Below are 26,021 nucleotides of genomic sequence, written 5' to 3' on the forward strand. Positions count from 1 at the left end.
AATCCAAACATAAATGACTCAAGAGGACAGCACAATGCCCAGGCCTTCTTAGATCCCCTGGGGTCTGAAAAGCCCCCACAGATCCACTGATGTGAAATCTCTGAGGCATCAACGGTGCAGAGGAGAGGGGCTGGTCAACTGGAACGAATTCACCCAATGAAGAAAAAAGAGGTGACAGAGCAAAAAACAGCCCCTACCTACCATTGTGAAGTGAGATTTTCTGAAGCCAGGCAACTAAAACTCAAAGCAGAAAACCAAAGAGGAAAAGAAATATACAGTAAAACCCAAAGGCAAAGACGTTCCTTTGGGTTTTACTGTAATTCCAAAGTAAGATTTCCCAAGAACACATTTCAAAATGGCTAGATGGGTTTTAAAAGGAAGTCAATTATAATTTTTAAATGGAAGGTAATTACAATCGTACCTTTCTACCAGTCCCCTCCCCCTCCCTTGGCTTCTCCCAGGACAGCAGCACTCAGGAGCCAGTAGAAACAATCCACAGGCTTCAGACAGGCAGGCAAAATCAAATAATGTGCCAAAAAGCAAAACACCCACCAAGCTAGATAAACATAAGCGTTTATCTCTAGGTGCCAAGAGGCTAAGGTCTATCTAGTCAACAATAAATTCAAAGTAAAAAAGCAAGAGCAAGTTTAGAAACTGTGCAGAAATGAGTTAACATAGCAGGCCCAAGATATCATCCTTGCAAGGCTGGCCCTTGGCTGGTGTCTAGGAACTTGGATTTTGGAAGGGTTCCCATCATTCCCTGATAAGAGTGCCTCACCATGCTTAAAGTTGTTGTACAAACAATATGGTTTACGGTGAACACCTTCTGAAGTCTGGGGATTTCAGTACGTCCCCAAGAAAGAGTGCTGATGTGAGCAGGCCCCAATAAAGCCCAGAGGCACAGTCTCTAGAGAGCCTTCACAGTAGACATTTCACATGTGTTGTCACAACTCATTGCTGGAGGAATTAAGCACGTGCTGTATGACTCTGGGAGCCCTGGCAGCTCAGCGGTTAAACATTTGGCTATTAACCCAAAGGTTAGCAGTTCAAACCCACCAGCTGCTCCCCACCTTGGCAGAAAAATGTGGCAGTCTGCTTCCATAAAGGTTTATAGCCTTGGAAACCCTGTAGGGCAGTTCTACTCTGTCCTATTGGGTCTATGAGTCAGAACCAGCTTGATGGCAACAGGTTTTGTTTGGTTTATGTGACTCCACTGGGAGAGAACTCTTGGAAGCTTGCGCCCAGTTTCCCCTAGACTTTACTCCATATGCCTTTCCTTTCTAATTTTGCTTTGTACCTTTTCACTGTAATAAATCATAGCTATGAGTCCTGTGAGTTCTCCAAGCAATCGCTAAACATTGTCAGTGGTCCCGGGGATGCCCAACAGAAACTAAAAATAAATCCTAAATTCTGATTGGAGCTGGTGATGAACTTGAATTGCTTTGAGATGGCACCCTGGGGAGCAAGAGCCCACAGGCAGTAGTGATGATGGCTGATAAGGGTATGTCATCTGCAAGGATGGGGTGAGCTGAGACGGCTGGCTCCGGGGCCCTTCCCTTTCTTTTCTGGCTCCTCTGACAATCCCTCTGGAATGGCACAGTGATTTTTACTTTGTTCCTCTTCTCTCTGACCTAGATCCTTCTCTGAATATGCCAAACAGGATTTCTAACTGCCACTTAGGTCCCAATCCACTTTCCCCTGTACTTTTCTTCCAGCAGGTATTACTCAGCCTTTTCCTCTTCAGGAAGTTGGCAGAAAAAATTCTAAGTACTTGTGCCAAAGCTGAAGGGCAGATCTCATTGAGAAAACATGAAAAAACAAACAAACAAAAAACGACATAAAGCTCCACAAACGGAGCGTCCAATGAAATAAAAACCGTCGTGAATTTAGCCTAGGTCAAGAATCCCGTCAGGCAAAAGATCTCAGAGGTTGGATAAGAAGAGAGTATCCAGAACAGGCCAAACCTCCAACGTATTATCCACTGCCACTGAGTCGATTCCGACTCATAGCAACTCTAAAGGACAGAGCAGAACTGCCCCATAGGGTTTCCAAGGAGCGCCTGGTGGATTCAAACTGCCGACCTTTTAATTAGCAGCCGCAGGTCTTAACCGCTACGCCACCAGGGTTTCCTCCAAGGTATTAGGTACTGTATTAATCTTAATGAGGTGAGTGGAGCAGGTGAAGGCGATAGTATGAGGGCTTTTTTTCTAGAAAGTCACTTTCAATGTTATTCTATTCACAAACAAGTTTGATTCCAATAGTCACTGGACATTTTTGGTTATGTTGCAGATAAGCCATAATGTTGCCCTCATAATTAATTTTTTTAAAAGTAATAATTTAAACAAAAGCTATAAGCGGAAAAAACCTAAAGAGGAAGCACTCTCAAATATTCAAGTAAACTAAAATATACATGCTCATTTATGAAACACTAAAATTCAACCAGGAAAAACCACGGGCAAAAAAGCACTTTTAGCCTAAATGCTGACTCTCTGCGCCTATCCAAAGTCCTCAGATACTCTCCCACCCATATGAGGAAAACCGGGCCAATTCAGCTACTGCCTTCCTTGACCGTGGTGTTTGCATAAGCATACCAGAGACAGCACAGAAAGGCAGAAATGGGGCAAAAAACAATTATTAAATCTCGGCAATGTTCCAGGAGAGCAAAATCCGTGTGTCAAGAGGCCATATCAAAGAGACTAAGTATACAAAGTGTTTGTTTTCCCATTTCCACTAGAAAATACAAAACCCAGTGAACCCAGTGCCGTCGAGTCGACTCCGACTCGTAGCAACCCTACAAAATACAAGACGTGCAAAAAAACAAAAAGCCAAACCCTCTGCTGTCGAGTCAATTCCGACTCCTAGCGACCTCATAAGAGGCGCAAGGAGGGGGCCAAATCTAAGAGAAGGAAAAAGACAGGTCTTCTTTCCCAGCCTGTTGCTGACTGGCCACATTCCTGCTCTGCGACACTTCCCTCTGCCGCTCACTCACTACCCTCATCCATCTGAAAGAGGCTGCATCTCTTGCAGGAACGTTGGCCCAATTTTTCTCTCTACTTCCATCAATTCTGGACTCTCCGACATGCCCAAGCTTGCATTTCTCATCTAGTGAGTGGCAACAATTATATTTTCTAACTGGTTACTTGTGGCGCTTTTTTTTTTTCTTTTAAACTTCGAGTTTTCTTTCCTTGGTTAACGCACAAAGCTTAAGGGAAATAAAAAGTAATCTTATAATGTGGACGTTCCACAGACATGCAGATAAAAATGACACTCTTGTTTAAACCCACAGTGAATGAAGAAACTACAGGTGAACTAGGTTTTTACAGAGGAGCTCTGTGGTGCAGGTCACAATTTATTACACAGCGATAAACCACCGTCACAGCATGACTTCAAATGATTTCAAGTTACAACAGCATTTTCATTTCACCCATCTGCAGAGAACAAGCCAACCTGAGTACTCAAATTCCTTGTAATCATTTTCTGCAGACATACTCTATAGACACAAAGTCGGCAACTCTGACTTTTTTGAATTTTGAGGCCAGGGACCACGTCCTATTAATCTTATAAACCACAGTCCCTAGCCCATAGTCGACCTCTAGGAGACCTGGTCTGTGGAGCAGAAGTCAGCAAAAAAGAGGTCCTATCTTCTGGACCCATGCAGTCACACTCCACGTCCCTTAGACACCGAAAGGGTGAGTGCTCTCAGAAAACGAGCCTTTCCTTATTATTATTTTTTTCTTTTTCTCATGTTTTCTTGTTTAGTTCAGCATATTTGCTTGCAAAACCCGTTGTTTGATTAAGGAGAATCTTAGATTTTTGCTTGATCATTTAAGAGTGATATCTAGTAACTTGGAAATCCTGGTGGCATAGTGGTTAAGCACTACAGCTGCTAACAAAAAGGTGGGCAGTTCCAATCTGCCAGGTGCTCCTTGGAAACTCTATGGGGCTGTTCTACTCTGTCCTATAGGGTCACTATGGGTTGGAATCGACTCAACGGCACTGGGTTTGTTTTTTTGGTATCTAGTAACTCTTGGTGAACTGCAGTTTAGGTCCGGATTTGGGCGTTTTAAACATTAAAGAGGTAGTTCTATTTTCAAAGAGCTCTAAGCCACTATAAGCCGCAAAAATTCAGGCATGGGTCAACCAGTAAAAGCCATTGGTGTGCTCGCCAGTGCTCATTACGAGCTAAAGACTCCGGTGACAGGATAAGGTGGTTGGTTGCAAAACACGTTAAAGCACTTTGCTGCCTGCCACCCACAAGCAAACAGTCACGCAAAGAAGGTATACATTGGTCTAAGTGAAACACTGTCCAAACCCTGTGCCCTTCCTCATTAGGTTTCTTTTTGTGGCTCAGAGTAAGCCTGGGGAACAGTGCTCTGTTTTGCCAAATTCACAGGGAGAAGTGGTAGCGCCGTATCTGTTTTATGACAGAATTTCTCAATAAAGAGTCACAGCAGGATTCCTCCATCTGACACTCTGGCAAGTTAATAAGTTTTATCTAAAATCTGTTATTTCTGTTGAATTGAGTTGAATTTATGAAAAATTGCTATATACACTTTAAGAAACTAGAATCCCCATATACGGTTCAGTAACTTTATGTGGTCTTTCTGTGTCCTTTTGTTCTAAGAGCTTGTTTCTGATCTGGAGCATTGTGTCTCTAAGTTTCTGTCCTGTATCAGGTTGAAGGCTATGGCTGAGAATTGCTGTTTTTTTGTAAGGCTGTCTTAGAACCTCAGTTCTTTCCTCATCCAAGAAAAACTCTCTTGTGTCTGTCTTAAAAAGTATGCAACAAAGACAACATTTCAGAGGTTTATTAAAAAGAAATTTATTTGATATGGTCAAAAGTTTTATCTGTCTGACGAAAGTTTGTTTAATTTATAAGGTTTTTAAGAGCTTTAATGTTAAATAAAATATAAAACAAAGAATTGGGTTTTTTGCCGTTAAAATTTTCTTTGATTTCTGAGTTGAAGGGTTAATTTATTCTTTGTGTAATCTGCCTTTAAGGCAGAGGTTCGGCCTCTCATGAAAGAATAAGATTCCTGAGCCAAAAACAAAGCTGCATGGCATTTAGGGAAAAAGAAAAAGCCAAGGTTTTACTTTAACATGTTTGGTTAAATAACTTAAGAATTGTTTCACAGTGACCTATAACAAACTCCTGACAACTCTGAAACTTCATGGAAAGCCGAAAAAAGTTTTTTTATAAAGGGAAAGAGTTAAAAAGTTTTATTTAATAAATTACATGGAAGGTGCCGTCAAAATCAAGAAAAATGCTTGATTCTCTTTGGGTCAAGATTTATATGTCAGTATTTCCTCTTGTGTTTTTGTTAGGGGACACTAGAAGCTAAAGATACTCCACCAGTTATCAGGCCACTTCTAGTCACCTCCCCAACCATGTCACTCACTTCCCTCAAGTTGTCTTGCAGACTCTCCAGAAAGACCTGGACAAATTCAGATCTAATGGGTTCAGAACAGTCAGACATGTGCAGAACAGACAAAGATGACCGACATGCATGGTCAATAACACAAGAGATCTTATGTCAAGGAAACAAAAGACTCATGCCAAGGGACCAAAATCACCGGAAATACATCACTGGCAGTAGTCGAGCCTATTTCAAAAGCAGAGGGTCTGTCAGCCACTTCTATGCCAAGTCTTAGCCCCACCTCTCAATATATAATCAATAGAAACTATGAATAGTTAGAACTTTCTGATGCTGCCCACCGTTTTCCTCTACCCTTAAATGAATATGTAAAAGTATAAATTGTAAATTGCTCTCCCAGATTGGTGAACTCAACCTGAGGTCCATACCTCTGAGTTCCTGCTTGCTAGCCTGCAAAATAAACTCTTTATTCCTCTCAAAACCAGCGTCTGAGAGTTTGGCTTTTTGCATGCTAGGCACAGACCCACCAGTCCGGTTTCAATTTTGGCGCCCCAGATGGGACCGTGAGCAGTTCTATCTGCCGTTTGCCCAGTTTCCTCAGTGCCATCCCGGCTGTGGCCTGGCTTGCTGGCGCCCTCATTACGCCTGGGTCATTCTCGACCCAGATGATGCAGGTAAGTTCAAGCTCGGCAGGTGGTGTTCCTTGTTACAGTGCAATCCCAACTTTGAGAGGACAGACAGATCTGGTCTGGTCTGGAGGCACTGGACGGGTAGTCCGCTCCCCGGATACAGTTGGGAGGGGACTAGGAGGCTGAAACAGAGCCTGCCAAGAAACCCCTGGTGTGAGTTCTGCTTCAGGACTTACGATCTGAGGGGTTGAAGTGGCCCACCTAGATACCTCCACCATTCCCATTAACCACAGGGTCCTGAGCCTCCATCCTCAGGCCTGGTGTGAGCTCACTCTTGTCTGTGTGTGTGCATGCTGAGTGCTGTGTAGAGAATGGGAGACATGCTGTCGATCCCCGAGTGTTCACCGTTGGGTTGTATTTTAAAGAACTGGAAACAGTTCAGCTATGGGGATATGAAAAGGAAAGTCATGATCAAGTACTGTAATCAGAATTGGGTAAAATATCCTCTTACATTATGATACCATCTTACAGTTAATGTTGTTTTGTAAAAGAAAAAAGAAATGGGATGAAATCCCTTATGTGTAGGCTTTTATGGCTTTATATCAAAAGAGAAATTTACAGAAACAATGTAAATTAATGGTTCAGAGGGCAAAAAAGCCTCGAGACCAGAAAGACAAAGAGGAAGAGGTTTTAGAAGAAAGTGAGCCTTGGCAACCTCTCCCTTTCCCAACAGCACCTCCCCCACCCCCTTTATGTACCGGGGCTCCAGCAGCTGCCGCCCCCTCGACCACAACTCCAGGACCCAGCAAGGGTCAGAAACCGGAAGGGGAGGGCAAGAAAACAGCAGAAACCTTATATTCCTGATTAGAGGAAGTGGCCTCTCCTTCCCACACCCACAGTGGTATTCAATTAGGCCAGGGGCCTCCCTCTTCTGATAAAGGGCAAAAGCAGTTCCTCTTCACCAGGTTCCGGCAGGAATAGATGATCAAAGGATGCTCCACAGCTTTGTGAGGGTGCACACTCCCTTCACTTCTATTGACTTACTGAACTAAAAAAACAAAAAAACTGAACCAGGGGAGATCAATGCCCAGTTACCGAGAAGACCCCAGCCAGATGGCAGAGTTCTTTCAGAGTACCTTTGATACTCACCAACCAACACGGGCAGATGTACAAGCCCTCCTTCCGAGGCCTGCTGACTCAGGAGGAAAGAAGGATGGTTTCAGAAAAAGCTAGACAGGAGGCAGAGAGGCTAGACAGGGAGAAATCTGGCCAGATGACCTGCAGATGTGGCTGTGCCCCTTCAAGACCCCAAGTAGGATCCAAACCAGGCTGATAATATGGGTTTCTTTTCTTTTTTTTTTTAATTTCAATTTTCTTTTTTGTTGTATTTTAGATGAAAGTTTACAGGACAAATTAGTTTCTCATGAACAATTAACATACATATTGTTTTGTGACCCTGGCTGCCAACCCCACAACACGTCAGCGCTCTCCCGGTCTTGACCTTGGGTTCCCTGTTATCAGCTTTCCTGTCTCCTCCTGCCTTCTTGGCCTTGCCCCTGAGCTGGTGTGCTCATTTAGTCTCGTTTTGTTTTATGGGCTTGTCTTAATCTTTGGCTATTTCAATATTCTATTTTGGCATTTGTATTTTTCAGGAAATACTTCTATTTTATCTGAATATTCAACTTTATTAGTATAAAGTTGCTCATACCAGTAACAGTGACCATCAAGTCAACTCTGATTCCTGGCGAGTCCACAAGGTTTGCAATGGCTAATTTTTCAGAAGTAGATCACCAGGCCTTTCTTTCCAGGCACGTTGGGTGGACTCGAACTGCCAATCTTTTGCTTAGCAGCCAAACGTCTTAACCATTTGCACCACCCAGGGACTTCTAAGTTGTTCATACTATCCTATTATTATCGATATCTATAGGAATATATAGAAATGTCTCCTTTTTCATTACTAAATTAATAACTTTTGTGTTTTATTACTTGATCAGTCTTGCTAAAGGTTTATTAGTTTCATTAATCTTTTCAAAGAGCCATCTTTTGGTTTTCTTTATTTTTCTCTACTGTACTACTGTTTTCTATTCCGTTGATTTATGCTTTCTATATTTCTTTTATTTTCCTTTTTTGGAGGGTTTATTTTACCATACTTTTTCTAGCTTTGAAGATGGAAGCTTAGATAATTGATTTTCAACCTTTCCGCTTTCATGATATATGTATTTAAAGTTCTAATAGAGGTGGGTCGGGGTAGAATTCTTGCTTTCCATGCAGGAGACCTGAGTTCAATTCCTGGCCAATACATCTCATGCATAGCCACCATCCGTCTGTCAGTGGAGGGTTGCATGTTGCTATGATGCAGGGTTCAGTGGAGCTTCCAGACTAAGATGGACTAGGAATAAAGGCCTAGCAACCTACCTCCAAAAATTAGCCAGTGAAAATCCTATGGATCACAACAGTTCAATCCACAACAAACCATGGGGATGGTGCACGACTGGGCAACATTTTGTTCCATTGTGCATGGAGTCACCATGAGTTGGAGGCCAGCTCAACAGCAACTGTCAGAAACAGGGAAGCTTTAATAACTGCAGTAGCTGACATGCAAGTTTTGAGATGCCAAATTTTCATTATAATGTAGTTCAAAATTTTTTCCGATTTCCATTATAATTTATTTTTTGTTCCATGGATGGTTTAAATGTGTTGTTTAAATCTTTATCATTTGAGGAATTTTCTAGTTATCTTCCTGTTGTTGATTTCTATTTTGATTCCGCTGAGATCAGATATCATACACTCTCCGATTTTAGTTCTTTGAAATCTGTTTAGACTTGCTTTGTCTCTCAACATGTGATCTATTTAAGTAATTTTTCACAGGCACTTGAACAGAATGTGCATTCTGCAATTATTTGGTGTAGTGTTTGATATGTCAATCAGTTCATGTAAATTAATTATATTGTTCACACATTCTATATTTATATTTATATTGACTTTCATTCTACTGAGAGAGGTATGTTAAAATCCCAACTATAATCGTGCCTTGTCTAATTATTCTTTTTTTTTTTAATTTTTATTGAGCTTCAAGTGAACGTTTACGAATCAAGTCAGACTGTCACATATAAGCTTATATACACCTTACTCCATACTCCCACTTTCTCTCCCCCTAATGAGTCTTTTTTTTTTTTTAATAAGTCAGCCCTTCCAGTCTCTCCTTTCGTAACAATTTTGCCGGCTTCCAACCCTCTCTACCCTCCCATCCCCCCTCCAGACAGGAGATGCCAACACAGTCTCAAGTGTCCACCTGATACAAATAGCTCACTCTTCATCAGCATCTCTCTCCTACCCACTGTCCAGTCCCTTCCATGTCTGATGAGTCATCTTCGGGAATGGTTCCTGTCCTGGGCCAACAGAAGGTTTGGGGACCATGACCGCCGGGATTCCTCTAGTCTCAGTCACACCATTAAGTATAGTCTTTTTGTGAGAATTTGGGGTCTGCATCCCACTGACCTCCTGCTCCCTCAGGGGTTCTCTGTTGTGCTCCCTGTCAGGGCAGTCATCGCTTGTGGCCAGGCACCAACTAGTTCTTCTGGTCTCAGGATGATGTAAGTCTCTGGTTCATGTGGCCCTTTCTGTCTCTTGGGCTCATAGTTATTGTGTGACCTTGGTGTTCTTCATTCTCCTTTGATCCAGGTGGGTTGAGACCAATTGATGCATCTTAGATGGCCGCTTGTGAGCATTTAAGACCCCAGATGCCACATTTCAAAGTGGGATGCAGAATGTTTTCATAATAGAATTATTTTGCCAATTGACTTAGAAGTCCCCTTAAACCATGGTCCCCAAACCTCCGCCCTTGCTCCGCTGACCTTTGAAGCATTCAGTTTATCCCGGAAACTTCTTTGCTTTTGGTCCAGTCCAGTTGAGCTGACCTTCCATGTATTGAGTATTGTCCTTCCCTTCACCTAAAGTAGTTCTTATCTACTAACTAATCAGTAAATAACCCTCTCCCATCCTCCCTCCCTCCCCCCTTCTCGTAACCACAAAAGTATGTGTTCTTCTCAGTTTATACTATTTCTCAAGATCTTATAATAGTGGTCTTATACGATGTTTGTCCTTTTGCCTCTGACTAATTTCACTCAGCATAATGCCTTCCAGGTTCCTCCATGTTATGAAATGTTTCACAGATTCGTCACTGTTCTTTATTGATGCCTAGTATTCCATTGTGTGAATGTACCATAATTTATTTAATCATTCATCTGTTGATGGACACCTTGGTTGCTTCCAGCTTTTTGCTATTGTAAATAGAGCTGCAATAAACATGGGTGTGCATATATCGATTCAGTAATATTTTTAAAATGCCAAAACTTAAAACAGCTTAAATGTCTTTCAACAGGAGAGTGGCGCAAGGCTGGGAAGGGAAGTTGTGATACATTTATTGAATAAACTACTAAAAAAGCTAAACCAAACCTGTTGCCAATGATTCAATTCTGAGTCATAGCGACCCTATAGGACTACTGTTGTTAGGTGCCATTGAGTTGGTTCCAACTCAAAGCGACCCTATGTACGACAGAACGAAACACTACCCGGTCCTGCTCCATCCTCACAGTCCTTGTTTTGCTAAAGCCCATTGTTGCAGCTGCTGTGTCAGTCTGTCATGTTGAAGGTTTTCCCCTTTTTCTCTAACCCTCATGATAAGCACTTCAAAGAGGTCTTTTGCAGCCGATTTGCCCAATGCAATGTGTCTTTTGATTTCTTGACTGCTGCGTCCATGGGTGTTGATTGTGGATCCAAGTAAAATGAAATCCTTGACAATCTCAATCTCTTCTCCATTTATCATGATGTTGCTTATTGGTCCAGTTGTGATAATTTTTGTTTCCTTTATGTTGAGGTATAATCCATACCAAAGGCTGTGGTCTTTGATCTTCATCGGTAAGTGCTTCAAGTCCTCTTCACTTTCAGCAAACAAGGTTGTGTCATCTGCATAACACAGGTTGTTGATGAGTCTTCCTCCGATCCTGATGCCCCGTTCTTCTTCATACAGTTCAGCTTCTCTAATTATTTGCTCAGCATACAGAATGAATAGGTGCGGTGAAAGGATACAACCGTGACGCACAGCTTTCCCAACTTGAAACCACGCAGTATTCCCTTGTTCTGTTCGAACGACTGCCTCTTCATCTATGTACAGGTTCCTCATGAGCCCAATTAAGTGTTCTGGAATTCCCATTTTTCACAATGGTATCCGTAATTTGCTATGATCCACACAGTTGGATGTCATTGCATAGTCAACAAAACACAGGTAAAAGTATTTCTGGTATTTTCTGCTTTCAGCCAGCATCTACCTGACATCAGCAATGATATCCCTGGTTCCGCATCCTCTTCTGAATCCAGCCTGAGTTTCTGGCTGTTCCCTGTCGATACATTGCTGAAGCCGTTTTTAAATGATCTTCAGCAAAATTTTACTTGTGTGTGATATTAATAATATTGTTTGATAATTTCCGCATTCGGCGGGATCACCTTTCTTGGGATTAGGCATAAATATAGATCTCTTCCAGTCAGTTGGCCAGGTAGCTGTCTTGCAAATTTCTTGGCACACACAAGCGAGCACTTCCAGTGCCGCACTGGTTTGTTGAAACATATCAGTTGGCATTTCATCAATTCCTGGAGCCTTGTTTTTCACCAATGCCTTAGTGCAGCATGGACTTCTTCCTTCAGTACCATCAGTTCCTGATCATATGTTACTGCCTGAAATGGTTGAACATCAACCAATTCTTTTGGGTATAGTGACTCTGTGTATTCCTTCCATCTTCTTTTGATGCTTCCTGGGTCATTTAATATTTTCCCCATAGAATCCTTCACTATTGCAACTCAAGTCTTGAATTTTTTCTTCAGATCTTTCAGCTTGAGAAATGCAGGGCGTGTTCTTCCATTTTGGTTTTCCACCTCCAGGTCTTTGCACATGTCATCGTAATACTTTGCTTTGTCTTCTTGAGCCACCCTTTGAAATCTTCTGTTCAGCTCTTTTACTTCATCATCTCTTCCATTCTCTTTAGCTATTCTAAGTTCCAGAGCAAGTTTCCGAGTCTGTTCTGACATCCATTTTGGTCTTTTCTGTCTTTTTAATGAGCTCTGGCTTTCTTCCTGTATGATGTCCTTGATGTCATTCCACAATTCATCTGGCCTTCAGTCATTAGTGTTCAATGCATCAAATCTATTCTTGAGAGGGTCTCTAAATTCAGGTGGGATATAGTCAAGGTTGTACCTTCACTCGCGTCGACTTGTTCTAATTTTCTTCAGTTTAAACTGGAACTTGCATAGGAGCAATTGATGGTCTGTTTTGCAGTTGGCCCCTGGCCTTGTTCTGACTGATGATATTGAGCTTTACCATCGTCTCTTCCCACAGATGTAGCTGATTTGATTCCTGTGTGTTCCGTCTGGTGAGGTCCACCAGGCTAATAATATGGTTTTCTTACAACATTATCAAGAATGTATCCTAGAGGGGCTCCAGCAGGGAGCACCCAAACCCAGGAACCTTAACAAAATTCAAGAGGTTCACCAAAAGCCAGATGAGAATCACTCTGCCTGCCTTGAGTGGGTCCTAGAAGCTTATAGAAAACATGCTGATATAAATTCTGATGACTCTACTTTCCAGAAAGTTGTTAACCTGACTTTTGTCTCTCAGAGCGTGCCAGACATAAGGCGCAAGTTACAGAAACTAGAAAATGGGTCAATCATTAAGGGACGAATAACAGACGAAGTTGCTAATTAGATAAAAACACAACAGTAATCTCCGACCTCATCAACCAAGGTGACTTGAGATAACAACATAGCCTTAAGATTTTTTATTAGCCCAAGAAAGTGTAGTCTACGCTGTAGCAAATACCTCTTGTTGCATACGGATAAATAACACAGGAGAAGTAGAACAGGATATACATAGAAATTAGACAGCAAGCTAGTTGGTTACACACTTTAACACTCTTATAAACACCAGAATTATTTAGTTGGTTACCATCAAGAATAAGTACGTGGGCTAGACCACAAATGCAAGGGATAGTAATGTTCTTAGTCTGCACCCTGACAGCATTAGGCATAATAAAACTTGCCTTCGATTGTCTTACATAGAGACAGATTCACAATACAGGCAATCTGTTCCTTGCCCCTACGCGATCCACACTAAACCTGAAAGCTGCATGACTTTCATCCCAGGCTGGCTTGATAAGCTAATGCAGCCGTAAGCATGGCTAGGTAGCCATGGGGCATTGAAGGCCAGCTGGTTTCTTTCTGAATTATTAATGAGCTTTTCTTATTTCTCCTATGAGAGCCAGGAGAGCTTATGTAAGCAGCAGTCTCTACCTTTAAGGGGTTTACATGCCATTAACAGAAAGAACATAAGCCTTTGAAAGAACAAAGCCAGATGCAGCAAAAATAAGAGATGTCACGTATGAAGCAACTATTGTGCGCCAGGCACAAGCTTTGGACTTTCCAAGACAATTTCTGATCAATCCAACAATCCTGGTGCAGTACAATGAATCACTTTTATATGGTCTTTCTAGTCCTAGTCTTGTAACTCCCACAAAATGGCTGGCTGTGCCACAATCTAACAAGGGATTGGTCAATTATTATGCAAATGCTGGTCTGAAAACCCACTCAGTAGGACTGGCTGACTTGTGGTCCACTGAGGCGATTGGTTGCTTCATGGTCCTGCTGGGAGGGCCATGCCTTAAAATTGATTGACAAGGAGTTTGCTTATATAAAGGCCAATCCCACAGAGGTTCAGGGTGACCTGACTACCATACCAAGAAGAGTTTGGAGTGGAGCATGTTCTTTCAGCTTGGGGTTCCTGCACCGAGAATCTCGTAGACACAAGAGAGAGAGCTGTTAACACTGAAGATGGAACAACAGCGACAGTAGGCTGGGTGGCCCGTGGAGAGAAAGAGGTGGCTGTGGTGGGTTTACCAGCCCACGGAGAGAGACAGAGCTGAGCACCTTTGGTCAGGAGGTTTGCCTGTGGAGCTGGGTGCTGCCCAGCATTTGCCCACAGAGCTAAAAGAACTGTAACACTTGCCCATGCAGGGCAGAGGCCTGAGTGTGTCCCACGCAAGGGCTGCACGCTGCCCCCTGACCCCACCCCTGTCGGCATGGCAGGAGGCACGCGGGCCCTTGGGCAGCACAGGTCCAGGAAGCATGGTGGGAGCCAGTGGCAGAGGCCCAGGAGATCCTGTGCAGGGGTCTTCATCAGCAAGACCCAGCGACAGAGGAGAAGCCTCAGGAGCTAGGAAGACCCCCAAGCAGCACGGTAGTAGCCAGAGGCGATGATGTTAAGACAGCGTCCGACCTGAACCACAGCATGCCTGCCCAGCAACATAAGCATGGACAAGAGTAATTTGGGAAAGGGTAAGCAGTTCCCCTTTAAGACTCTGTTTTTGCTGTTTGCGTTCTATAAATTATAATAATGGCTTTCACTTTGCTAACACTGTGTAAGTGTCTTGAGTGTCTGGCTTGATCACAGATGAATGTAGCAACCACGGAATGGCTGATGCCAGTGGGTGTACGTGCCTCACTTCTAGCAGTCTTATGTCTGCCTAGAAGTTTCAGGCACAGCCTGTCTGCATGTGCAATACAGGCAGATAGGCAGGCATACACCTGTCAAGGTAGACATCATTCCCATTTTGCAAAAGAAATGGAATTAGAGAGGTTGAGTCACTTGCTGAGAAGCTCCTGGAACCAGGACACTGAGAAAGAGCAAAAAAGAGAGAGAGCTGTAACAACAAAGATGGTGAGAAGCAAAAGCAAACAAGTGGTGGCAACAAACCAGGACAGGCAGGAAACGTCCTACCCCACAGGGCAGAAAAGCTAAGTGCCTTTGGGCAGGAGGCTTGCTGGTGGAAAAAGGTACCTCCGGGCACTTGGTGGAGCAAGGTTTGCTGACTCCAAGAGCTAGAGCTGAGTGCCTCAGGGCAGAGGACTTACTGGAGAAATGGGGTGCCTCGGGGCACTTATCAGTAGAACTAAAAGAGCTCCGTAACACTTGCTGGAGCAGGGCAGAGGCCAGGCCATGGGGCCAGAAAAAGGCCTGCCTGTGGGCATGGCTGGAAAGAGTGGAAGAATTATATTCTGACTGTTCCTGAAGCTGAATTATAACCTGTTACTTCCCTAATAAACCCCACAATTGTAAATAAACCCCATATCTTTGAGTTGTGTGTGTCTGTTGCGATGAGTTAATAGAACTTAGCAGAGTAGAGCACCACAGGATTGAAGCTTCCACCAAGGCTTTCTGCTCAGCCACAGTGCCCCCCTCCCCCTCCTGCAGCCCACCACGCCCTGGTTTCTAACTGCAGCTTGGCCCGACCACACCACAGGCCCAAACTGCGGTTTGAATTCAGTGCTGAAATCCCGTGCATACACAAGCCAAGATCTCAGCACATGCAGAGGACCTGAAGATCCATTGCCCCAAACTTGACCCTGGACCTGAACTTCTCTGGAGAGGAAGATGTTCTCTGGCAAACAACTGTACCCGCGCTCATTTACAAAGTGGAAGTTCCCTTCCTTTGCAAATGACTCAGCACCTGGATCTCCAAATATGGACATGGGACGGACCGGGGTGTCAGATTTTGGGCGCCAATCCCGCCCCCTGGGAAGTGGATGGCATAAAAGCTCCAAGCTCCCCTGGGGCTGGGATCGAGTGGTCTTTTGGCTGCTAGGTCCCACGTTGCTCCTCGTTTGCAACAACAATAAATTTCCACTTTCTGTTTCCCTTGCAGCTGGTGGTGTGAGACATCCATCTTATTTCGATCAGCTCATAGGACAGGACAAGAACCCTCCTTTGGTTACAATAGAGTGCCATGGAAGGTGTCAGAACTGGTAAAAAGGGCTGGCGAAAGGAAGTATGTCTGCCCTCTGTCCCATAGCAACCAGCCTTGAGCTGTTGATCTTGATTCTCCTTCCTCCTTGTGAAGTTAGAGGAGGTCAGATGCCTCCCTCACGCCATTTTCACAATGTGTGTATGTGTGTGTATACTCTCTTAGTGTGTGTGTGTATAATCTCTTTATTACTAGCCCTTGCAGTGTGGTAGTTAAACACTCAGCTGCTAACCAAAAGGTCAGTAGCTTGAACCCACCAGTCGCTCTGTAGGAGAGAGAGGTGGCAGTCTGTTTCTATAAAGATTACAGCCTTGGAAACCCTATGGGGCAGTTCTACTCTGTCCTATAGGGTCGCTATGAGTCAGAATCAATGGCAGTGGATTTGGATTTATGTATATTGTGATGAAGATAAAAACAAAAAAAACCAAACCCGTTGCCGTCAAGTTGATTCCAACTCATAGCGACCCTATAGGATAGAGCAGAACTGCCCCCATACGGTTTCCAAGGAGCGCCTGGTTAGCAGCCACAATTCTTAACCACTATGCCCCCCGGGTTTCCATGATGAAAATATACACTCCAAAACATTCGACAACTGCCACATTTACGATTCAATGACACTGACTACATTTTTCATTTTGTACCACCTCCAACAGGGTTTTCTATGGCTGTTTTTTCAGAAGTAGATCGTCAGGCTTTTTTTTCAAGGTGCCTCTGGGTGGGCTCGAATTTCTAGCCTTTTGGTTTGAAGCCAAGTGCATTAACTGTCTGCACCACCCAGAAACTCCATTTTATGCTCTTGCTGTTGTTTTTAGCTGCCATCTAGTCTTCAGCCAACTCATGATGACCCCATGTAAAATGGGATCAAATCATTGGGATCCATAGAGTTTTCATTGGCTGATTTTCAGAAGTAGATCACCAGGCCTTTCTTCCTAGTCTGTCTTAGTCTGGAAGCTCTGCTGAAATCTGTTCAGCATCACAGCAATACACAAGCCTCAGCAAGTGGCGGCTGCGTATAAGGGGCACTGGCCCTGGGGACCGAGGCTGGGTCTCTCCCATGGAAGGCAAGAGCTCTACCACGAACCACCACTGCCCCATGTGTTATGCTCTAGCCATGCTGAGAGTCTTAACCACGGGTGATACTCATTTCTGGAGCTCTCCCACTGTGTGGAACACCTGTAACCTGCACCGTTCACCTGGCTAATACTTCATGTCTTACTGTAATCTCCTCCAGGAACCCTTCCCTGTCCCTTTGGAGTTATGTGCCCCTCCTCAGTATTCCTAGATGTTTCCCAGCAACAATTAAAATAGCTAATAACATGAAGGCATCTGATCTGATGCTACGTGATCTCGCTCCAGGGTTTACACACTATGCGCTGTTCTTGCCCCACACAGCTTTACTACTTTACATTTAGCTTCAAGGGCACTGATGGTTCAGTGGTAGGATTCTTGCCTTTCATGCAGGAGGCCTGGGTTCGATTGGCTAATGCATCTTGTGCGCAGTCACCACCCATCTGTCAGTGATGGCTTATGTGTTACTACGACGCTGAACAGGTTTTGACAGAGCTTCCAGGCTGAAATGGATTAGGAAGAAAGGCCTGGTGATCTCCTTCCAAATATCAGCCAATGAAAACCCAATGGATCACAACGGCCCTACCCACAACCAGTCACGGGGATGGCACGGGACCAGGCAGTGTTTTGGTCCATTGTGTGTGGAATCCCATGAGCTGGCGCTGACCGCACAGCAGCTGACACCACTAGAATTTAAGTGGCACGAAGGCAGCGGCTTTGCTCCCCACTATACCTCCGCACCTAGAACAGCAGCTGACGCTTATTAGCTGCTAAGTTTTTGATAATTTGATGCTCAACCTTTGAAAAGAACTACTATCTTCATCTCCCAGATGAGAAAACAATAGCTGAGAGAGATTGAGTAACTCTAGAAATGCCACAGAGATACTATCTAGTACGGAATACCTCTAAACCAAGCAAGTCCCTGGGACGCCAAAGCCAAGCTTTTTTTTTTTCTTAATTGTGCTTTAAGTGAAAGTTTACAATTCAAGTCAGTTTTTCATACAAAAACGGATACACACATCATTATGTGATCCTAGTTGCTCTCCCTACAATCAATGTGACAGTACACGCCTTCCCTCCACCCTGTATTTCCTGTGTCCATTCGCTCAGGCCCTGTCCCCCTCTGCCTTCTCGTCTCACCTCCAGACACATAGTCTCACGTGTCTACTTGAGCTAAGAAGCGCACTCCTCAGCAGTGTCATTTTATGTCTTATAGTCCATTCCGATCTTTGTCTGAAGAGTTGGCTTTGAGAATGGTTTTAGTTTTGGACAAACAGAGAGTCTGGGGCCATGACCTCCGCGGTCCCTCCAGTCTCAGTCAGACCATTAAGTCTGGCCTTTTTACTAGAATTTGAGCTCAAAGCCAAGCTCTTTAATGAGCACCTCTAAACTAACACAGCTATTCCAGTTCACACTTAAATAAAAGGGAGTTGCTGTTAGCTGCCATCAAGTTGAGACACCTTATACTTACAGAACTTCACAATGATAAAACCAAATTTATAAATTAAATAAAACCGATACAATTCAAATTAACGACATCAACATAACAGATGAGTTTGTGTTCCTATAACTGAATCACCGATGCCGGGTTAACACCAGGAAGCTGCAGCCTCATGATCCCTTTTATATTTATTTACTCAGTTTCCCTAGTTTGACTTCGATAACACTAATGAAAAACTGCCTACTCACAAAATACATTAAAAACCCATCCTGACAACTTCAGGGCTTTGTTTGCCACTTGGGAATGATCATCATCACACACAAATTCTGCCCACAAGCATCAAATATCAATTTTAAAGATGTGTCACTTTATTGTTCTGTAGTTTGTCCTCTTGAAACGACATTTATGCTAAAATCTGCATTAAACGAGCATATAATTATTTTTGACATTAACAGGAAAAGGAATTGCATCGTTACCACCAGGCTTACTGCTAATTACACCAGGTTGGTTCCCCCAAACAGAACACCCAACTCAACACATGTGCCCCCAACAGGAACGCAGTCCTCACTACTGCGGGGCACGTTCTTCGGTATTCAGTACTTACAGCAACATCAAGTGCCAGTAATTGCTCATTCTCCCACCACTTTTCTTGCTTCAACCTATGGCAAAGGTCACAAAGAATGAAGCTTCTCAGAGTTGAGCTCTTTTGCCTCCTTCCCCTCACATCTGTGGAACGGATGGGAACTACCACTCAGACTACCGTGCTGAGCACTTCTCTGCCCTCATTCCTTCATTGACTGCTGCCCTCTATTACTGTGTTTTTATGCCAATAACGAGGGTATTTTTTAACTGTTGCTGTAAAAAATTAGCACATTACTCTTATGTAAATACCTGAGTGAGGGAGGGTGCAGCTGGCAAAGAAAACATATAATAACATGCACATTATTTGAGTAAAAACAGTAACTTGGAATCTGTTTCGTGCCCTGGAATAAGGTGGTGAACAAAACAAATCCCCTACTCTCAGAGAGCTTTCATTCCACGTAAATTATCTCATTTGATCCTCCTAACAGCCTCTGGGGGCATGGTGTTATTCTCATTGTAACCATAAGCACTGAAAGCCTGGGGCCTGACTGGGGTCTGACTGTTTGCATCCAGAGCTCAAGTGCAGTTCTTGACCCTGCAAGGCATGGCTGGCTCTGAGGGAAACAGTCTGAGACAGTACTGAGCTGGACAAGGGCCAGACTCTGGAGGCCTTCTGCCAACTGTGAGACAGAAAACATTCCTTAACCTCTGCTGGTCATCTCCTCATCTGTAAAAATAAAACTCAAAACCAAACCCACTGCCGTTGAGTCGATTCTGACTCACAGGGACCCTACAAGGCAGTGTAGAACCGCCCCATAGAGTTTCCAAGGAGCACCTGGTGGATTTGAACTGTGAGCCTTTTGCTTAGCAGCCGTAGCACTTAACCACTATGCCACCAGGGTTTCCTCCTGTAAAAACAGGGAGGATTAAATGAATTAATACAAGTTAAACACCTAGAACAGTGCCTGGCACATCACAAGAGCTTATTCTTATTCTAGGTAGCCCCCTTCCTCCTCCTGCAAGGGTCTGTGGTCTATGACTAAATCCAGGTTCAGATTTCTAAAGTAAATTATTATATTGTGCATTTGCTCTTACACCTTTTGATCTCAGGACTTGTCCCCTTTCAGTTTTCTTTTTCAGGTTTTCTCTTCTGCCTCCTTCCATTTTTATGAAAAGGCTGTGATCCCGCTCCATTTAAAAAGAAAGGCAGTGGGGTTTGGGGGCTTCCTTAACCACCTGAAGCAGGCCTTCTTTTTTTTTTTTTTAATAATTTTTATTGTGCTTTAAGTGAAAGTTTACAAATCAAGTCAGTCTCTCACACAAAAACCCATATACACCTTGCTACACACTCCCAAATACTCTCCCCCTAATGAGACAGCCTGCTCTCTCCCTCCACTCTCTCTTTTTGTGTCCTTTTCGCCAGCTTCTAACCCCCTCCACCCTCTCATCTCCCCTCCAGGGAGGAGATGCCAACATAGTCTCAAATGTCCACCTGATCCAAGAAGCTCACTCCTCACCAGCATCCCTCTCCAACCCATTGTCCAGTCCAATCCATGTCTGAAGAGTTGGCTTCGGGAATGGTTCCTGTCCTGGGGCAACAGAAGGTCTGGGGGCCATGACCACCAGGGTCCTTCCAGTCTCAGTCAGACCATTAAGTCTGGTCTTATGAGAATTTGGGGTCTGCATCCCACTGTTTTCCTGCTTCCTCAGGGTTTCTCTGTTGTTTTCCCTGTCAGGGCAGTCATCGGTTGTAGCTGGGGACCATCTAGTTCTTCTGGTCTCAGGATGATGTAGTCTCTGGTTCATGTGGCCCTTTCTGTCTCTTGGGCTCATAATCACCTTGTTTCCTTGGTGTTCTTCATTATCCTTTGAGCCAGGTGGGTTGAGACCAATTGATGCCTCTTAGATGGCTGCTTGCTAGAGTTTAAGACCCCAGACGCCACTCTTCAAAGTGGGATGCAGAATGTTTTGTTAATAGATTTTATTATGCCAATTGACTTCGATGTCCCCTGAAACCATGGTCCCCAGACCCCTGCCCCTGCTACACTGGTCTTTGAAGCATTCAGTTTATTCAGGGAACTTCTTTGCTTTTCGTTTAGTCCAATTGTGCTGACCTGCCCTGTATTGTGTGCTGTCTTTCCCTTTACCTAAAGTAGTTCCTCTCTACTATCCAGTTAGTGAACACCCCTCACCCACCCTCCCTCCCCGCTCTTGTAACCACAAAAGAATGTTTTCTTCTCAGTTTAAACTATTTCTCAAGTTCTTATACAATATTTGTCTTTTTGCAACTGACTAATTTCACTCAGCATAATGCCTTCCAGGTTCCTCCATGTTATGAAATGTTTCAGATTCCTCACTATTCTTTATTGATGTGTAGTGTTCCATTGTGTGAATATACCACAATTTATTTATCCATTCATCCGTTGATGGCCACCTTGGTTGCTTCCATGTTTTTGCTATTGTAAACAGTGCTGCAATAAAGATGGGTGTGCATCTATCTGTTCGTGTAAAGGCTCTTATTTCTCTAGGATATATTCCAAGGAGTGGGATTGCTGGATCATATGGTAGTTCTAGTTCTAGCTTTTTAAGGAAGTGCCAAATTGATTTCCAAAGTGGTTGTACCATTTGACATTCCCACCAGCAGTGTAGAAGCGTTCCAGTCTCTCCACAGCCTCTCCAACATTTATTATTTTGTGTTTTTTAGATTAATGCCAGCCTTGCTGGAGTGAGATGAAATCTCATTATAGTTTTGATTTGCATTTCTCTAATGGCCAGTGATTGTGAGCATTTCCTCATGTTATCTGTTAGCTACCTGAATGTCTTCTTTAGTGAAGTGCCTGTTCATATCCTTTGCCCATTTTTTAATTGGGTTGTCTTTTGTAGTTCAGTTTTTGCAGTATCATGTACATTTTAGAGATCAGACGTTGATCAGAAATGTCATAGCTAAAAACTTTTTCCCAGTCTGTAGCTAACTTTTTTTTAATGATTTTTTAAAATAATTTTTATTGTACTTTACGTGAAAGTTTACAAATCAAGTCAGTCTCTCACTTATCAACTTATATACACCTTACTACATACTCCCAATTACTCTCCGCCTAATGAGACAGCCCGCTCCCTCCTTCCAGTCTCTCTTTTCGTGACCATTTTGCCAGCTTCTAACCCCCTCTACCCTTCCATCTCCCCTCCAGACAGAAGATGCCAACATAGTCTCAAGTGTCCACCTGATGCAAGTAGCTCACTCTATAGGTAATCTTTTTATTCTTTTGGTGAAGCCTTTGGATGAGCATAGGTGTTTGATTTTTAAGAGCTCCCAGTTATCTGGTTTCTCTTCTGCTGTTTATGTATTGTCAGTAATGTTTTGTATACTGTTTATGCCATGTATTAGGGCTCCTAGCATTGTCCATATTTTTTCTTTCATGATCTTTATCATTTTAGATTTTATATTTAGGTTTTTGATCCATTTTGAGTTGCGTTTTGTGCATCGTGTGAGATATGGGTCTTGTTTTGTTTTTTTGCAGATGGATATCCAGTTATGCCAGCACCATTTCTTAAAGAGACTATCTTTTCCCCATCTGACTTTGGGCCTTTGTCAAATATCAGCTGCTCATATGTGGATGGATTTATGTCTGGATTCTCAAATCTGTTCCATTGGTCTACGTATCTGTTGTTATACCAGTACTAGGTTGTTTTGACCCTGATTACTAGGTTGTTTTGACCCTGGTGGTATAATAGGTTCTAAAATCAGGTAGAGTGAGGCCCCCCACTTTGTTCTTTTTCAGTAATGCTTTATTTATCTGGGGCCTCTTTCCCTTCCATATGAAGTTGGTGATTTGTTTCTCCATCTCATTAAAAAATGTCATTGGAATTTGGATCGGAATTGTGTTGTATCTATAGATGGCTTTTGGTAGTATAGACATTTTTACAAAGTTAAGTCTTATTTATGAGCAAGGTATGTTTTTCCACTCATGTAGGTCTCTCTTGGTTTCTTGCAGTAGTGTCTTGTAGTTTTCTTTGTATAGGTCTTTTACGACTCTGGTAAGATTTATTCCTAAGTATTTTATCTTCTTGGGGGCTACTGTAAACGGTACTGATTTGGTGATTTTCTCTTCAATTTTTCTTTTCCTTGGTGTAGAGGAATCCAACTAATTTTTGTAGGTTTATCTTGTATCCTGATCCTCTGCTGAACTCTTCCATTAGTTTCAGTGGTTTTCTTGAGGATTCTTTAGGGTTTTCTGTGTATAAGATCATGTCATCTGCAAATAGAGATACTTTTACTTCTTCCTTACCAATTTGGACGCACTTTCGTTATCTAGCCTGATTGCTCTGGCTAGGACTTCCACCACAATGTTGAATAAGAGTGGTGATAAAGGGCATCCTTGTCTGATTCCTAATCTCAAGGGGGAATGCTTTCAGGCTCTCTCCATTTAGCATGATGTTGGCTATTGGCTTTGTATAAATGCCCTTTATTATGTTGAGGAATTCTCCTTCTATTCCTATTTTGCTGAAAATTTTTGTCATGAATGGGTACTGAACTTTGTCAAATGCCTTTTCTGCATCAATTGATAAGATCATGTGGTTCTTTTATTTATATGATGGATTACATTGTTTTTCTAATGCTGAACCATCCCTGCACACCTGGTATGAATCCCACTTGGTCATGGTGAATTATTTTTTTGATGTTGTTGAATTCCATTGGCTAGAATTTTGTTGAGGATTTTTGCATCTAAGTTCATGAGGGATATAGGTCTGTAATTTTCTTTATTTGTGGTGTCTTTTTTTTTTTATCTGGTTTTGGTATTAGGGATATGGTGGCTTCACAGAATGAGTTTGGGAGTATTCCGTTTTCTTCTATGTTCTGAAATACCTTTGGTAGTAGTGGTGTTAACTCTTCTCTGAAAGTTTGGTAGAACTCTGCAGGGAAGCCATCCGGGCCAGGGCTTTTTTTTTGTTGGGAGTTTTTAATTACCTTTTCAATCTCTTCTTTTTTTATGGGTCTATTTAGTTGTTCTACCTCTGTTTGTGTTAGTTTAGGTAGGTAGTGTGTTTCTAGGGATTCATCCGTTTCTTCTAGGTTTTCAAATTTGTTAGTGTGCAATTTTTCGTACTAATCTGACATGATTCTTTTAATTCCAGTTGGGTCTGTTGTAATATTGCCCAACTCATTTCTTATTCAGGTCGTTTGCTTCCTCTCCTGTTTTTCTTTTGTCAGTTTGGCCAGTGGTTTATCAATTTTGTTAATTTTTTCAAAGAACCAGCTTTTGGTCTTGTTAAATCTTTCAATTGTTTTTCTGTTCTCTATTTCATATAATTCTGATTTTTATTATTTGCTTTCTCCTGGTGCCTGAGGGTTTCTTTTGTTGCTCTCTATTTGTTCAAGTTGTAGGGATAATTCTTTGATTTTGGCCCTTTCTTCTTTTTGTATGTGTGCATTTATTGATCTAAATTGACCTCTGAGCACTGCTTTTGCTGTGTCCCAAAGGTTCTGATAGGAAGTGCTTTCTTTCTCATTGGATTCTATGAATTTCTTTATTCCACCCTTGAGGTTTTCTACAACCCAGTCGTTTTTGAGCAGAGCATTGTTCAGTTTCTAAGTGTTTGATTTCTCTTCCCTGCTTTTTCTGTTATTGATTTCTACTTTTATCGCCTTATGGTCAGAGAAGATGCTTTGTAATATTTTGATGTTTTGGATTCTGCTAAGGCTTGCTTTACGACCTAATATGTGGTCTATCCCAGAGAAATGTTCCATGTGCACTAGAAAAGAAAGTATACTTGGTTGCTGTTGGGTGGAGTGTTCTGTATATGTTTATGAGGTCAAGTTGGTGGGTTGTAGCATTTAGATCTTCCATGTCCTTATTGAGCTTCTTTCTGGATGTTCTGTGCTTCACCGACAGTGGTGTATAATTGTGGAGCTATCTATCTCACTTTTCAATGCTGTTAGAGTTTGTTTTATATATCTTGCAGCCCTGTCATTGGGTACATAAATATTTAATATGGTTATATCCTCCTGGCATATCGTCCCTTTAATCATCATATTCTTTTTTAATGTCTTTTTTTCTTTACCGTAATAAGATACAACCTATGTGTCATAGTACACTTTAAATGTTTAAAAGCCTTTTTTATATGTAGTAACTCAAGGCACCTTAACATTAAAAAAAAAAAAACCTGTTGACACTGAGTCTATTCTGACTCATAGGGACCCTACAGGACAGAGCTGAGCTACCCCATATGGTGTCCAAGGAGTGTCTGGTGGATTCAAACCGCCGACCTTTCGGTTAGCAGCGGTAGCTCTTAACAACTACGCCACCAGGGTTACCTAAATTATTTAAAACTTTTGACTGCCTCAGGCTAAATCCCAGATATGACAGGTAGACAATCCATGCCTTTATTATGGTTAGTTGTTCATATCTTATTTCTTTTGGACAGTGGGTTCCTTAAGAGCAGCAACCACATCTTACACTTCCCAGGCCCCAATACATGGGAGATACTTCTTGTTCTGTGCTGTCAAGTTGATTCCAACTCACAGTGACCCTATCTGACAAAGCAGAACTGCCCCATAGGGTTTTGTGGCTATAATCTTTATGCGAGCAGACCACTAGGTCTTTTTTCCTGCGGAGCCGCTGGTGGGTCCAAACTCCCAAACTTTTGGTTAGTAGCCAAGTGCTTAACCATTGCACCACCAGGGTTCCTTTCAGGGAGACACTTAGTACTCATGAAATGAACACCGGAATTTGTAAATTATTTTAGGAATAAGTCCTCAAGAAATAATGACTGGTTTTGTTGCTACGAGCCCTTTATAACAAACATTACGTGACCTTTCAAGTTATTTTAGAATTATGAGAAATCACACTATTAGTTTGAAAAGGACAGTAAGAAAAAAGTAGCTAATACCCAGAGCCTTCAGTCAACTAAGGAGCCCTGGTGGTGCAGTGGTTAAGAGCTTAGCTGCTAACCAAAAGATCAGCAGTTCAAATCCACCAGCTGCTGCTTGGAAACCCTATGGGGCAGCTCTACTCTGTCCCAAGGGTCGCTATGAAGTGGAATCTACTTGATGGCAACGGGTTTTAAGTCAATTAAAGGAATC

The 26,021-nt window shown here is 42.7% G+C and overlaps 1 protein-coding gene across 1 annotated transcript in view; it reads right to left on the bottom strand.

Annotated features, from left to right (window-relative positions):
* Positions 1-26,021, bottom strand: part of HADH (hydroxyacyl-CoA dehydrogenase) — a 62,616-nt gene that overhangs the window by 25,762 nt on the left and 10,833 nt on the right. The window lies entirely within an intron of this gene.

Source organism: Elephas maximus, chromosome 5 (genome assembly GCF_024166365.1).
Source record: "Elephas maximus indicus isolate mEleMax1 chromosome 5, mEleMax1 primary haplotype, whole genome shotgun sequence".
In the NCBI taxonomy this organism is placed as follows: domain Eukaryota; kingdom Metazoa; phylum Chordata; class Mammalia; order Proboscidea; family Elephantidae; genus Elephas; species Elephas maximus.